At 43.6% G+C, this 16580-nt stretch overlaps 2 protein-coding genes and 1 long non-coding RNA gene across 5 annotated transcripts in view; 2 read left to right on the top strand and 1 right to left on the bottom strand.

Annotated features, from left to right (window-relative positions):
• The window catches only part of LOC308475163 (olfactory receptor 52E4-like), a gene marked incomplete at its 3' end in the record, with an annotated part of 165605 nt that overhangs the window by 11060 nt on the left and 137965 nt on the right, over nucleotides 1-16580 (top strand). The gene's annotated exons all lie outside the window — the stretch shown is intronic.
• Nucleotides 1-16580, top strand: part of LOC308475072 (uncharacterized protein) — a 296536-nt gene that overhangs the window by 250690 nt on the left and 29266 nt on the right. The gene's annotated exons all lie outside the window — the stretch shown is intronic.
• On the bottom strand, nucleotides 66-16450 carry LOC308475406. Of its 2 annotated transcripts, XR_013985153.1 has the most exons (4): nucleotides 16021-16450; nucleotides 14363-14757; nucleotides 12689-13931; nucleotides 66-773 (listed from the first exon to the last, which is right to left on the bottom strand). It is a non-coding gene; the product is annotated as an uncharacterized lncRNA (long non-coding RNA). The 2 variants fall into 2 exon arrangements; XR_013985154.1 differs by lacking the exon at nucleotides 16021-16450 and having other exon boundaries at nucleotides 14363-15555.

Here is a 16580-nt window from a genome sequence, read left to right as displayed (position 1 = left end):
GCCCATGGGGTCTTTGTCCCCCAATAAAATATTTGAGGGGGGCAAGGCCCCAGGGTTTTCCCCCCCCAAACACAACCTTTTATTCTTCCACAACTTGCCATACAATTTCTCTTTGAATTTTCCCTCTATAAATAAATAAATAAATAAATAATGTACAAAGGTCACAAGAAAATCAAAATACAAGAAAATACAAAAGTGGACAGGTCCCATATTTGCAGGCCAAACGCAAAAGTTGCTTTGAAGCAGGGTTTCCCAAACTTTGGTTCCCAGCAGCTCCTGGACTACAGTTTCCATCATCCCTTCCCATTAGTCCTGCTAGCTAGGAATGATGGGAGTTGTAGTCCAAAAACAGCTGGAGACCCATGTTTGCTCTAAAGGGAAGGTAGGCTGGCCCTGTGACACCCTCTGCTGGCTAAATGAAATTTATAGATCACAAAACTGAAGTTTATCGGCACTTGAACCTCTAAGGAGCTTCTAGGTGTTTTCTGCACCACCTAGAGTACCCACAGAATTGTGGCTTCTACTGGCAACACACATAGGAGAACAAAAGCAAGACAAACACAATGGACAGGAAAAAACCTGGAAAGGGTGATACCAAATGGACACAGGTAGGGGAGATGGAATGCTAGAAGTGTTCTCTGGGGCAAGGGGAGCTGCTAGAAATTGAACTACGGGCTCAAAATATTACTTTTTTTAAAAAATCACTGCCATTATAGGCATTGCCATTCAAATGTGCATGTATCATGTGATTGATTGTGCAAGGAGGGCCTTACCTGGACTTCGGGGGCGGCGCGAACGGCAATGGCGGTCCTCTTCTGAACGGGAGAGGAGGCTCCACAGACAACGGGTCGTCCGCTACGGCGAAGCGGAGACCCACTCCGGAAAACCCCAGGCAGCAAGAGCCTGGGGTCTTGAGGCTCGGTGGGCGCCTTAAGCGACCCTCCAAACGCGAAAGGAACCCCGTAAGGGGCTCCGGAGCGTGGAGGGGGGTTGCGGCGCTGAGAGCTGTTTCACAGTCTGCGGAGCGAAGCCGCGCTGCTGCTGCCGGTGAGCGCTGATCCCTTTTCCTGTCAAAATTCGGATTCGGACGAAAAGCAACTTATTCGTGAGTAAAGACTGAATCACTTGAAATTAGAGACTTTAAATGAAAAATCGTAATTTGCTTGAACTTGGCTGAAAGCGGAGAGACGTGGAAACAGGAAGTCCGTCTTCCGCAGCCATTGAACTTGAAAAAAGCAACTAGTTGGAGGAGTGGAGGCTGAAAGAAAGAGATTTTAAACTTTACAGATCTAAGCATCTACTGAACTTGCAACCTAAAGTAAAGACTTTAAGTTAAAGATTTGGAATTATTACTTGCACTTGACTTTCCTCCTTTTATTGGATTACAAATTAGAAGGTGAAACCCAGGGTCCGGAGCTGCCTGAGCATTGAGAGATTGAGCTGTCAGTACTGCAGATTTGGATATTGTATATTGGAACTTGCAACAATCTGAGGGTATTGAGACCTTTTAAATTTGAAACATTCTTTTTGGAGACAAATAAGCACTGTCTGTAACAAAGTGACCATTTATAAACTCTGCTAAACATTTGTATCTGAAGGTTCTTGGATATTAAATTAGACTCGGAAAGACATTTTAAGCTCCCTCTAGAGGATTGGATTAACAGTGACTTTACATGTACATTTACTTTCGATTCCCTTGTTGTTTGCTTGCTCTGGGCCTTTCTATTCCCATGGGAATAACTCAGTGTGACCTTGACTGATAGATAACGTTGGAATGAGTGGCACAAGAAAAAGAGGGAGAGTTAGACAAACAACTTTAACAACTCTAACCTCAGCCTCGCAGACACGCAGATCATCTGTACCTACTTTGCCCTCAGAAGTAGAAGTTGAAGAAGTTGCCTTGTCACAGGCAAAAGAGGGAGAGGGTGAAGCAGAGCAGTTACAATTGGAAGATATGGCCTCAGGAGCATCTGTTTCTGTTCTAGACAAAATCTTTGAAAAATTGGAAGCTTTGGAACAGAAAGTAGATGTGCAATCAGCAAAGATTGACAAAAATACAGAATGTCTAAATAAATTAACTATACAAGTGGTACAGAATACACAAGCAATTGGACAGTTAACGGAGGCCTCAGCAGAAAATCGGAAATTGGCTGAGGATACCAGACAAAAATTGGAAAATTTAGAGCAAGAGGTAAGACCACTCACTAAACAAGTTGGGGAACATCAGATTTATCTTTCTATGATAGAACTGCGAAATCGTGAGAATAATTTGAGGATTAGATCATTACAAGAGGCAGAAGAAGGAAATCTAACTGAGTTTTTGACCAAAGAATTCTCCAAGTTCTGGAATTTGGAAGAAAAGGACTTTAAAATTGTGTCAGCTTTCAGACTTGGAAGATTCACAAAGAAGGAGAGGCCCAGAGACTGTTTGATAACATTGAGATCAAAGGAGGAAAGGGACAAGATTTTGGGCCTACACTACGGAAAGTCACTGGAGGTTTTGGATAGAAGAATTGAAATTTATAAAGATATTCCAAGACAACTGCTGGATCTTAGAGCCGCCTACTCTGAACTTGCTAAACTACTAAGGAGCAACGCAATTCCATTCAGGTGGGAATTCCCCCAAGGAATATCTTTTACCTTTAGAGGGAGAAAGGTTAAAATTAGAACATTGGAAGAGAGAGACAAATTTTTGACTACACACGGAGAGGACCTTCAAAAAGGAATTGAATTACCCTCTGGGCCTGGGGCAACGCCAGCATCAACACCAGCACCTGGGGAACCTGAAGATTTAGAGAAGATACCACCCCTGGAGAAATAACCAGATTAATTCAGGATGTCTCTGCAATTGCTGAGTTGGAATATTAATGGTTGTAACATTCCGGAAAAAAGGAAGAAAATATTTCACATATTAAAAAAAGAACAATTGGACATTATCTGTCTACAAGAAACACATGTGACGAGGCTCCACAGAAAAGTGTTAATAAATAAAAGATTGGGCCAGGAATTTGTATCGTCGGATAAAGTCAAGAAGAGAGGCGTGGTGATATATGCAAAAGAGAGCCTGTCACCCAAATTCTTATTTAAAGATGAACATGGAAGAATTTTGGCTATTGAGATACAATATCAAGGAGAGAAACTGTTGATATTAGGAATCTATGCACCTAATGAAGGGAAATCGGAATTTTACAAGAAGCTGCAGGAGACAATGCTGGATTATCTGGACTACAACAACATCATAATGATGGGAGATATGAATGGGGTCGTATCAACTAACATGGACAAGTCACAAAGTCAAAATGTTACAAAAGACGGCAGACTACCTAAAACTTTTTTTGAAATGATAGACAATATGGATTTGATTGATGTTTGGAGGACAAAGAACCCACTAGGAAGAGAGGGAACATTCTTTTCTGAAGCCCAACTGACCTGGACAAGAATCGACCAAATATGGATTTCTAGAGGCCTGGCACCTAAGGTCAGAAAAGTGGAAATCTGCCCAAAGACCTGTTCCGACCATAATGCAGTAAAGATGGAGATGACATTACTTCCAACCGGATCCTTTAGATGGAAGATGAATGACAATTTGTTCAGAGATCAGGAAATTATTAAGAAGGCCCAAAAAGTTTTGAAGGATTACTTTGAGATAAATATGAATACTACGGTGGAAAAAAGAATCGTCTGGGACGCAAGCAAAGCTGTAATGAGGGGATTCTTGATACAACAGAATGCAGTAAAGAAAAGAACACAAAATGAGAAAAAAGATAAGATCTTGGATAAAATAAAAGAATTAGAGAAGAAATTAAGAGTGAATCCGAAGTCACAGCCAACTCTGAGAGAAATTAAACTTTATCAAACACAATATTCTAAACTGATAAATCAGGAAATTGAATGGAAGGTTAAATTAATGAAACAAAAAACGTTTGAGTCGGCGAATAAATGTGGAAAACTGCTAGCTTGGCAGTTGAAGAGAAGACAAAGATTAAATACGGTTACAAACTTGGAGGTTGATGGAAAAAACATTCAGAATCCAGTGGACATTAGAAAGTGTTTCCAGAGATACTTCAAAAAACTATACACCCAAGGGCCGCAAGACGAAGTTGAGATTAAACAATTTTTGGCAAAAAATGGACTATCTAAATTGTCACAAGAAAATAGGACAATCCTGAATTCTAAAATAACACGACAGGAGATTGAACAAGCCATTCAGAACATGCAACTCGGCAAATCTCCAGGGCCAGATGGGCTGACTTCCAAGTACTATAAGACATTAAAAGACTATTTGATACAACCTTTGATGGAGGTCAGCAATGAAATTATGGAGGGGAAGAGGGCACCGGAGTCGTGGAAGGAAGCGTTCATCACATTAATACCAAAGTCGGAAGCTGAAAAGACACAACTTAAGAACTATCGTCCCATCTCCCTTTTAAATGTGGATTACAAAATATTTGCAGACATTTTGGCAAGTAGATTTAAAAAAGTTTTAAATGAAGTAATTCATAAGGACCAGGCCGGCTTTCTCCCAGGTAGACATCTGTTTGCTAATACAAGGAACATTATTGACATTTTGGAACTTTTGCAAACAGATATAAATACAAAAGCAGTTTTAATTTTTATAGATGCGGAGAAGGCCTTTGACAATATCTCCTGGAAATTTATGATGGGAAATTTAAAAGAGATGGGAGTGGGACGGGGTTTTGAGAATGGGATTGAGGCGATATATTCAGAACAGAAAGCTAAATTGATAGTTAATAATGTGGTTACAGAAGAGTTCAAAATTGAAAAAGGGACACGACAAGGTTGCCCTATCTCCCCTTTGTTATTCATTTCGGTTCTGGAAGTGCTATTGAACATGATTAGAGGGGATCGGTTGGTGGAAGGAATTCAGGTCGGACAGAAACAATACAAATTAAAAGCTTTTGCAGATGACCTGGTTTTGACCCTGCAGAAGCCAGAGCCTAGTACGAAAAGAGTATTACAACTGATTAATGACTTTGGTCGGGTGGCTGGGTTTAAATTAAATAAACAGAAAACTAAGGTCTTGGGAAAAAATTTGACTGATACAGAGTCAGAACGGTTTCAGAATGAGACGGAACTTAATGTGGTTAAGAAAGTAAAATACCTAGGGGTAAACATAACAGCAAAAAATCTAAGTCTATTTAAGGACAACTATGAAAAATGCTGGACAGAAATTAAGAGAGACTTAGATAGTTGGTCAAAATTGAAACTTTCTTTGTTAGGCCGAATTGCTGCTATCAAGATGAATGTATTGCCAAGGATGTTGTTTTTATTTCAAACACTTCAGGTTTTGGACAAAAAGGAGTGCTTTCAGAAGTGGCAGAGAGATATTTCTAAGTTTGTCTGGCAGGGCAAAAAGCCCAGAATTAAGTTTTTTTTGGAGGTGAGCCCATTTTCATTTAATTTAATTGCATTAGCATACAGCCATAGCAAAATAAGACAATACAAAAATGTTGGAGACAAGCAACCAAGCAAAATTCAAAGCGATATTGCTGGCGTAATGACATTTAAAATACCCTAAGACAATAATACAGAGATTTAGTTGCCAGCGCCAAAAAAACTAGTATGCGGATATAAATAAAGCATAAAATGGCCCCAAAATAGGCTCAGCACATTGAGTTAAAAAAGGTAATAAAAGAATTAAAACAGGTCCAGGACTAGGACACACTACCCTGTCAGAGTAGCCCTGAGTTTCAGAGCCTGCACTATGAAGATTGCCACCCCACGTGAAATTTGGGGATTTGCGTCCACAAGAAGTGCTTTCAAACAGTCTTCCTTAGATGAAATGGAGGACGGGATCAAGAGGAGGAGCTTAGGTCTTATTGGGTCATAAATAGGGCAGTAGAAAAAGAAATGTATGAAGTCCTCTACTTCATTCATTGTGCATGGACATAGACGCTGAGTAATAGGGGTCTTAGAGTAGATCCCCTGCAGGAAGGCCGTGGGTATAGAATGGAAACGGGCCATTGTAAACGCTCTTCTCAAATTGGGCTCCGTCAGGTCTATCAAGTAGTTGGCAAGTGATCTTACCACTTTCACTTTAGGGAGCCACATGGAGAGGCGAGCTGAGGTGGACTGTGCCCGGTCCATGGCCTCATCTCTTATAAGAATCCAGGCCCGGATTTTATGTTGGTCCCAAGATGACAGCGTGTCGAGATCTGGGAGGGAGTAGCGTGCAGTAATAGTCTCCATGGCCTTGGACCATTTGTTGGAATGAGAACAAGTTAAAAAGGCTTGCCTGGCTAGTAGGGAACCTGGGGCATTGATTAATTTGCAATAAAAACTAATAATTCTAATGTGGGCTCTCGCAACAATGGAGGGGAGGCCCAGTTCTGTTCTTAACTGTGCAGCAACCGAGCCCTTGGGGAGACCCAGTATCTTTCGTGCAAAAGAGTTTTGTAGAATCTCCAGCCGTTGTAGTGTTTTTAAATTCCACCCCCAGATTTCAACCCCATACAGTAACATCGGGAGGACTTTGCTGATAAATGCTTTTCTGATTGGTGGAACCAACTGGCCGCCTTTTGCATAGAAGAATTTCTCCAAGGCTTTGATGGTTCTACGGGCAGCCAGGATGGTCATATTTAGGTGAGCTGACCAGCTAAGCCCATGCTGAAAAGTGATTCCCAAATACTTGAATGCTGAGCAATATTCAATAGAGTGGCCCTCAAAATTCCAGAATGACTTCCGAGTTTTCGTGCCAAAAGTAAGAATTTTGGTTTTGGCGAAATTGATTTTGAGGGAATTGGTATCACAATATGTCATGAGCCCTCTGAGCATGTTGTTTAAGCCCTGCTTGGTTAAAGACAGTATCACCATGTCGTCCGCATAGAGTAATATGGGGATCTTGAGCTGTTGTAAAGAGGGGGCAGATTGATTTAGGGCCTGCATAGTTGTAACGATGTCGTTGATATAGAAATTGAATAGAAAAGGGGCCAAGAGGCAGCCCTGTTTGACCCCTTTATTCAGAGGGAAAGAATCAGAAAGAGCTCCCAGAGGGCCGAATTTTACTCTGGCCGATATGTCATTATGAATTTCCATAAGAAGGAGGAGGAGTCTCTTATCTATGTTGGTGTAACTAAGCTTCTGCCATAGCCTATCTCTGGGAATGGAGTCAAAAGCGGAGGTCAGGTCCACAAAAGCCGCGTGTAGTTTGCAGTTGAACCTGTTTAGGTATTTATCAATCAGGGTAAATAGAACAAGACATTGGCCAGATGTGCTGTGACCTTTACGGAAGCCAGCCTGTTCCGGGTGGAATAGCTTTGTTTCTTCTGCCCACTCGATTAATTTCTCTAGCAAGAATCTAGAGTAAACCTTGTATGATATGTCTAGCAGGCTGATAGGTCGATAGTTACGCGGATCTTGTGGGTCCCCCTTTTTATGTATTGGGATGACTATGCTCTGTTTCCAATTAGGTGGGATCTTAAGAGTGGCATTAATAGTGGTAAAGAGAGATGCAAAAATAGGGGCCCACCACATCTGGTTCAATAAGAATACCTCGGGTGGAATCATATCCTCCCCCGGGGATTTATCCCCTGATAGCATGCTAATTAGTTGTACACATCTCTCTGGGGAGACTGGCTCCCAGGTGGGCAAGGCAGATGCAGGAAGAGTGGAAACTGCGTTTACGTCGGAATCTGGGGCGGAATACAGCTGAGCAAAGTGAGAGTGCCAACTGGCTGCTGTGATGTTATTAACGATGAATGAGGGGGGTCTTAAACCTGCATTAATTAAATTCCAGAATTTCTTGTCGTCACGGGTTTTAATGGCCACTGACAATGCCGTCCAGCGTTCTTTCGCAAAGAGCAATTTCTTATGTTGGAGCAACTTCTTGTAGTAAGAACGGAATTGGGCTAACTCCCTGATTTTGCTCTGGGTGCTGTCTGATTTCATATCAGACTGAAGAAATCTAAGCCTACTTCTGCACTGTTTGCATTCTTGGTCGAACCAAGTTTGATTCTTCCAGGTTAGACTCGCACGGGAGGGTTTCGTAAGTGTTGGGAGCAAGTAGGCTAGAATTTGTTGGAAACTTGAGAAATGGTTCACATTCATTGTTACCAGCTGAGCTTTCAGGGCTAGGATCTCAGGGGAATTTAGGAGGACTTTTATGTCTTGCTCCAGATAGATATCCCACTTCTTACGACCGGGGGCTAAGGTCAGTGAATCCTGGAGGTGGGGTGAGCTGGGAAGCCCCAGCTGTGTGTGGTGGAAGGAGATGGCAATAGGAAGGTGGTCACTTTCGGTTCTGTTGAACACATTGAAACAATATGCCTTATCATTAAGTGCCGAGGAGGACCAGATATAATCTATAACGCTTGCCCCTCTAGATCCTAGAAAAGTATAGCATCCCCCGGACCAGTCTTTGGGTGTACCATGCAAGCTGTGCAGCCCGCAGTTAATGGTAAACTCCAGCAGCATGATGCCAGCCCTATTAATGGTCTTGTCATGTGAATTCCACGTAGGAAACCACTCCTCTTCTATGAATAGTTGCGACTTATCGGTGAATGAGCTTATATCTGCTCCGATTCTGGCATTAAAGTCCCCCATTATGAGGATCTCTGACTTTGGGAATTCAGCCACAGATTTATCAAGGATAAATCTTAGATCCTCCCAAAACTGATTTGTATGGGAAGAGGAGTAGGTAGATGGATTGTACAAGTTAACACATATGAAGTCCCCAACCGGGCTGTTAGTGATGTGCAAAGTTTGAATACAATTACTCTCTAACCAAAAGAGAGGAGAGATATTAAGTTGAAGCTCCTGCGAAACAAATGTTACCAGGCCTCCACTAGGGCGCCCATACAAATATGTTTTGGTCGCAGGAATCACAAAGGCGTCATAGCCCAGTAGGGAAGGGGGGGGTGACGATTCTAAGCACCAGGTCTCTTGTATACCCATAATCTGGAATTTCGCTAAAAACTCTATCATATCCCCGCCATCCTGTTTGGACGTCCATCCCGCCACATTCCAGGATAGCACATTGAAGCAGTTTGAGGAGGGACTATGTGCTAGTCAGTTACTCTGGTTGCTGGTGGAAGAAGCATTGCCAAGGGTCTGAGACAGCGCCAGGCGTGATACAGCCGAAGGTATCGAAGGGGTGGTAATTTGATTGATGTGGCCAGCAGGGTCTTCAATAAAGCCTGAGCTGTCTCTTTGCGCAGTGGCTTCCTTAACGTTTATATATTGGCTTGAAGAGGTTGCGGATACATGAGGTTCTACCAAACGAGGTTGACTGGCAAAGGACGAGGATATACAGTCATCTGCCTGGACCGCACTGGATGAGGACTCCAGGTCAGGCATAGAAGAATAGGACATTGACAGATTACCAGGATGAGTGGTGTTTGGCATATTGCTCTTTAAGGCGGAGGACGAGGTAGTTGATTGCAGATCTATTAGTAGAGGTGAAGGGGGTCTGCGTTGCGACGGTGTATGAGGAGCTTCCGCCAGGCAGACTGCCATATCATCCGTTATTGGAGTCCCAGTGATTGGCAGGGGTTTCTGGGGTGTTAGCCCCTTCATGACTGCGTTCCTTTGATTTAATAGGTTGCTATGACCAGGTTTTGAGGAGATTTTCTCTTGAAGTACATGTGTAAGTTGCTGCTTGAGTGTATCAAGCCTGTTTATAACTTCCTGCTGTTCTACTAATGGCAACTCGCCATAGGATGAAATAAGGTCCCTCTCCTCTGAGGCAGCCAGATGACTGGGCCCGCTTTGGTCATGCTTCTCTGTTGCTGGGGTAGATAAACCAGGAAGCTTGGGCTGAGAGGGAGGGTGAGGTTCCTGGGTGGACAGCTTGAGTTTCAAGACTATGTCGCGCCTGTCTGGCGAGCGGATACCTTTTTGTACGATGCTACGGAAAAGAGGTTTAATCCTGGTGTCATTAAAGACTCTCGTTGGGAAGATGCCCCAGGTGGCCAATAACGCTTTGCGCCTAACCAGTATGGAGGGAATTTTTGGTGACTGGAAGGAGAGCAGTACTTTTTGGAACCGATGGTGGTAGTATGAAAGTTTCACTGTACTGAGATCTATTAGCGGAGGCCAAATCTGAAGGAGTTGCCTTAGATGATCTTTGACCTCTCTCGGATTATTCCACCTTGGGGACCTGGGGTCACTGCTGCGTATAGTTAGACATATTTTGTTTGGTTGTAAGATCAGAGATTGAAAGTCCAGTTGAGATTTTAGGAGGTGAACACCAGTACCACTTTCATGTCTAACAGGGGAGGTACACCACTGTCCCTTTAAATCCCTCGGAGGCAGAGTGAGGTTGTGCTGCAGCTCCAGCAAATGGGCCTCAAGCTTTTGGTGGAGATTATTCACCTGCATGGAGATCCCATTTATGCTCTTAAAGATGCAGCGCAGGGTCCTGGTTATTAATTGGAAATGCTCGAATCCCAAACCATCGCCCAGGGCCAACTCGGACTCCCCCTTCGAGGTGACTCTCACTTCTTTGTCATTATCATTAGCATTATTCGTTGCCTTCGAGTTCACCCCCTCCACTTCTATATCGGGTGCGAGGTCAATTAAAGGATTAAAACGATTGTGAGTTTCAACCGTGTAGCTGTCTTCCTCGTTATTTCTGCTACAGTTAAGAAAGAAAGAATCAATCTTAGACTGTTTGGGCCTCGGGGGAGGCATTGCCTCATCCAGGTCCCTTGGCCGCTTGCCATGGCCCATAGTGGAGATTAGGAGAAATATCCGCAATAATTGGAATTATCTTAATGCACCTTAGAGAGTATTGCAGGAGGCAGGGGAGTGGTGAGCGAAGAAAAAATAAGGTAAAGTTCGTTGCTTACTTACAATTCTCAGTCAATTGTCCGAGTGTCCCCCAGAAGAGAAAATCATTTAGCAATAAGAAACCTTAAACAGGGGAGTTTCTCTTCGTGCCGGCGGTACAGGTCTGAAGGATCGTTGTTCTATGAAGCACACAAGTTTGGCACCACCCAGATCAATCCAAAGCAATCCTCCTTCGTCAAACTTAATTAAAATCTGGCATCACACCAGTGGAGAGTCCAGCAATTACTTGTCTAGCAAAAGGCAAAACTAAAGTAAATAGCTTACTCCAGCGGTTGTAAAATCCAAGTCAGGAGAAGAGGTCGGAGAGAACTGGAAGGAGGAAACTTACACGGTGGCCATCTTGGATCCAACCCCCCGGAGGTGAGCCATCAGAATTAAGTTTAAGATACTAACTGACGCAAAACAAAGAGGGGGCTTTGCCCTGCCAGACCTAAAGTTGTATTATGAAGCCGCAGCGTTCTGCTGGCTAAAAGACTGGCTACTTCTTGAAGACACTGATGTGTTAGATCTGGAAGGGTTTAACAATACTTTTGGATGGCATGCATATTTATGGTATGACAAGGTTAAAGCAAATAAGGCCTTTAAGAACCATATTGTCAGAAAATCACTGTTTAATGTCTGGACAAAATATAAAGACTTGCTGGAAAATAAAACACCAAGGTGGCTTTCACCTCTGGAAGCTAAGGCCCGAAAAAGACCCAATATGGAGGCTAAATGGCCAAAATATTGGGAAATACTAGAAAAGGATGGAGATAATTGGAAATTGCAGAGTTTGGAGAAAATGAAAGACAAAGTGCGAGATTGGTTACATTACGCTCAGATTAAAGAAGTTTTTAAAAATGATAAGAAACTAGGGTTCCAGGTGGAGAAATCGAAACTAGAAACAGAATTGTTAGAACCAAAGATTAAGGTACTTTCAAGGATGTATAACTTGCTGTTGAAATGGAATACACAAGATGAAACGGTTAAATCGGCTATGATAAGGTGGGCACAGGACATTGGGTATAATATCATGTTTGAGGACTGGGAAAGGTTGTGGAGTAATGGATTGAAATTTACTGCATGTAACGCTCTGAAAGAAAATGTAATGAAAATGATTTATAGATGGTATATGACCCCAGTCAAACTTGCAAAAATTTACCACCTGTCTGATAATAAGTGTTGGAAATGTAAAGAGTGTGAGGGAACGTTCTTCCACCTCTGGTGGACTTGCCCTAAAGTGAAGGCGTTCTGGGAAATGATTTATAATGAATTGAAAAAGGTATTTAAATATACCTTCACTAAGAAACCAGAGGCTTTCCTTTTGGGTATTGTCGGCCAAGGGGTGGTAAAGAAGGACCAGACATTTTTTATGTATGCAACAACAGCAGCAAGGATACTTCTCGCAAAACACTGGAAAACTCAAGATCTACCCACACTGGAAGAATGGCAGATGCAACTGATAGACTACATGGAACTGGCTGAAATGACCGGCAGAATTCGTGACCTGGGAGAAGAGAGGATTGAGGAGGATTGGAAGAAATTTAAGAATTATTTACAAAAACATTGTAATTTGAGTGAATGCTAAATAAGATGCTAGACCAAAATAACTGAGCACCACTAAATTTAGAAGTTTTTAAGAAAATAAGTAAGACTGTGAAAATTTAACCCCTTTCGAGAACTATAAGATTATGAAACATAGAAGGGATATAAGAATCTAAATAAGATGATAAATTGCTGACAAAATGTTATAACGATGAAAGTGGGAGCGGGAGATGTGAGGAAGTCCAAAGAAAATGTGAAACTATGTTAAGACAAATGTTATATTGTTTATTATGTTTGTTTCTATTGTAAAACCCAATAAATTGTTTAAAAAAAAAAAAAAAAAGGAGGGCCTTACCTGGCCCCCCACCAATATTTTATTCAAGTCAGCATCACGGCTTGAGAAGTTCAGGATGTCTGAATGCAGGGGTCAGGACACCCATGGAGACAAGTTATGTGAAACATAGTCAGCAAGTAGAATGCGCTGAGTTCAAAAATGCTGAGATTTTTCAGTCAGCTCTGGGTAGTCTGTTGTATCTGTCCCAGTGGAGCAGACCGGACATTGCTTTTGCTACCAATCTGCTCAGCAGGGAAGCTACAAACCCGAGTGTGAGTGCCTGGAATGGTATCAAGAGGGTGTTGCGTTATCTGCAGGATACCAAGGATTTCTGTCTCAAGCTGTCAGCTAAGAGTGACGCCAAGCTGATGTGCTGGACAGATAGCAATTGGGCGAATCTGGCTAACATCTGGGATGGTGGTAAGGTTTGGGGACTCTTTGGTTGGGTGGAAGTCCCGGTGTGCTGGTCCCGGGGGTTAATCAAGAGGCAAGGTCTAAGTCCAGTCCGTGGTTGATGAAGCAATATGAAGGCAGTCCCTTAAAGTTGAAGCTGTGTGCAGGGCAGGGTTCAGGCAGGGACTGACAACTACCAACGTTGCTCCCGCAACTTGGGACTGGGGCTTTTATATGTCCTGAGGCATAGGGCGGCCCTGATCCTCAAAAGACTTGCCTCTCCTGGCCAGGAGGCGAGCACTCTTCCTGCGGGAACTTAGTTCCCTCTGCCTCTCTGCCCTAAGCCTCTGCAGCTCAGGAGAGGCTGGAGGATTACCGGACCCAGAGGCAACCCCAGCTTCCTCTGACGGGGCTGAGAGTGGAGCACCTGCAGGCAATGGGTCCTCCATCACCTCAGGAGCCAGAGCAGACTCAGCTGGTGTCTGCACCTGAGGATCCAGCACAGGTGGGGACCCTTCAGGCTCATGCCCCAACCCCGGCTCAGCTGGTTCTGGAGGCGGGGAATCCTGTGCAGGTTGGGATTCCTTAGGTTCAGCATCTGAATCTGCATCCCAGGCTATCACACCCGGAAGCAAAGTCTCATTGCGCTTTCCTTTACTAAAGCTGAATTCAGTGCGCTGTCTGAGCTTTGCAGGGAATTGGAATTCTATGTTTGTTTGGTTCAAGAAATCTGCAGGCATGGTTGTTTGCCTGTCACGGTGTGGGAGGACAATCAACCCTTTCTGAAGTTGGCAGAATCTGGGCAGTTTAAGGCCAGAACCAAACACCTAGACATCCGTTTCCAGAATGTGTGTCAGAGTATCCAGTTAGGCTTGGTGAGATTGCAGTACAGTGGTACCTCGCAAGACGAATGCCTCGCAAGACAAAAAACTCGCTAGACGAAAGGTTTTTCCGTTTTCGATTTGCCTCGCAAGACAAATTTCCCTATGGGCTTGCTTCGCAAGACGAAAACGTCTCGCGGCTTTGTTTCCTTTGTCTAAAAACAAAGACATGTTTTGTTTATAAAGTTAATTTATTTTCCCTTCAATTTTTGAACTGCTCTTTACAGTATGTGTGACTTTAAAGAGCAGTTAATAAACTGTTGTTGTACCAAATTTGGCTTTGTTTGGACTTTTTTTGACCATAGGAACGCATTAATTGATTTTCAATGCATTCCTATGGGATTTCGTGATTCGCAAGACGAAAAATTCACTAGACGACAAAACTTGCGGAACGAATTAATTTCGTCTTGCGGGGCACCACTGTACTGTTCAAGCCAGAAGAACCTGGCAGATGGGGTCATGAAACCTTTGAGCTTTCAGCATCATGGGGAGTTCTGTAAAGGTCTGTGTTTGGGGTAAGTGGTGAAACTTACAAGCCCCCAGCAGTGCAGGATGAGAGGGGGTGTGATGGGGAATCGGAGCTTATAGGCTTAACAGCTCAGAACCCATCGTCCTGCCTGTTCTGGGGAGGAGCTGTCTCCAACTTCTGGAGAAGCTGTTTCTTTGTTCTGTCTGACTTTCGCTTTTGCTGCCAAGCAAGGAAGCAAGATAACTGCTGTCTCGGATGGTTTGTTTATTTTTACTGTTCTGCTGTAAATAAAGCTGCTAGTTTAGAACAACAGCATGTGGACTCTTTATCTTCTGCAAGCTTATACACTAAGCGGCTTGCGCTGTGCACACTCTGCTACAAGTCCAGAAAGCTGAATGGAACACAGGGAAGTGTGCCAGACTCCACAACACTTTGCACCTCCAAGGAGTCTTCACCCAACTGGTGGATCAGACCCTTCTTGATGTAAATATGGTGAACCAGTTCCATCTTCAACAAAGGTTTGCCTTAGCCTTTGTACTGGAACAGCTAGTGACCACATCTGCGCAGATCATCCTGGTGTTTGGACTCTGCCCAAGCTTTTCACAGGAAAAACTTTCCACTGCTTCAAACACAGCAGTGCCACCTGCTGGTTGCAGTGATGGTTGGGATGACGTGGCAGCCAACTCCCCTTGCTCCTCCTGCTTTGGAGATTTCACCCCCTGAACAGGAAACACCCCCCTCGTGCACTCTTCCTCCAAAAGCCTCCCTTTTGTGGAGCTTTCGGTTTCAGGAACACATCCCTGCATGGTCTGGGATACTGTTTCAGCTTTCCCCGGGGTGTAACTTCTGGCAGTCTGCTCAGCAGCCCCCACCATCTTGAAGTGTCCATCATGTGATGCAGCTTTAATTCCTAGTACACCAGTCACCTAAAATTGCTGATGTGTTAACCAAGCTAAATCTGATGGGTGCTAACCCTGTAGACACACCAATGACAACAGGTTATCAGGTAGATGACACTGAAGGAGCATTTTCTGGCACTACACTGTACAGAAGTGTGGTAGGCAAACTAAATTTCATTGCCAGATGTTCAAGACATGACATTGCAGTTAGCTGTAACTTGCTAAGCAGACAAGTCAACAATCCTACTGTTAAGGATTGGAAAGCTCTGAAACAGCACACTATTTGAAAGGCACTATGCCTGCCAACCTAGCAGTTCGAAAGCACTCCCGGGTGCAAGTAGATAAATAGGGACCGCTTACTAGCGGGAAGGTAAACGGCGTTTCCGTGTGCGGCTCTGGCTCACCAGAGCAGCGATGTCACGCTGGCCACGTGACCCGGAAGTGTCTCCGGACAGCGCTGGCCCCCGGCCTCTTGAGTGAGATGGGCGCACAACCCTAGAGTCTGTCAAGACTGGCCCGTACGGGCAGGGGTACCTTTACCTTTACCTTTCTGCATTACAGACTGACATTTAACAATCAGAAGTCTGGTGGTCTTGAGATATTTGCTGATGCGAGTTTTGGAAGTGACACTGCAGACGGGAAAAGCACACCTGGAGTTTGCTATATGTACAACCAGGGTCTATTTGATTGATCGTGCATGAAGCAAACAACAGTAGTTTAAGTTCTTGTGAAGCTGAACTGAATGCATTGTTTTATTCACTTGTGGATTGTGAATGGTTGTTACAGTTGTGTAAAGACATGAGAATTCCTGTCAAATGTCCAATTCAGATTATGACTTCTGAAGGTTGTAAGCAAAGCACGAAGCACTTGCAATTGAAGCTGCAACATACTAGAGAATGTGTTGAGAAAGGACTCGTAACGGTGTCCTACATGCCAGGTAATGAAATTCCTGCTGATTTATTGTCCAAGGTTGTTCCGAAGGATCAACACTGTACCTATGTACAGAAATTGGGTTTGTACTGATAATATACTAACACACTGCCCAGTGGTGTTCACAGAAAGGGGGAAGATGTTAGTTTCTGTTTCTCACTGCAGCTGTGTGGAGTCCCAGGACTCTGCTTAGATTCCAGAGACCTTGCAGTCTCACGGGAAAGGGAGGCAGGATGTGACGTTAGTGATTTCCTGTTTCCTTTGTTCCTTTGTTCAGTTGCTCTCTGCTTTCATAGAGGATGTCTTTTCTGTTCTGCATAGTTTAGAAATAATAATAATAA

This window comes from Podarcis pityusensis (genome assembly GCF_964106645.2).
Source record: "Podarcis pityusensis genome assembly, chromosome: 4".
In the NCBI taxonomy this organism is placed as follows: domain Eukaryota; kingdom Metazoa; phylum Chordata; class Lepidosauria; order Squamata; family Lacertidae; genus Podarcis; species Podarcis pityusensis.
The sequence above is the reverse complement of the archived record's forward strand: the minus strand, read 5'-3'. Positions and strand labels throughout refer to the sequence as shown.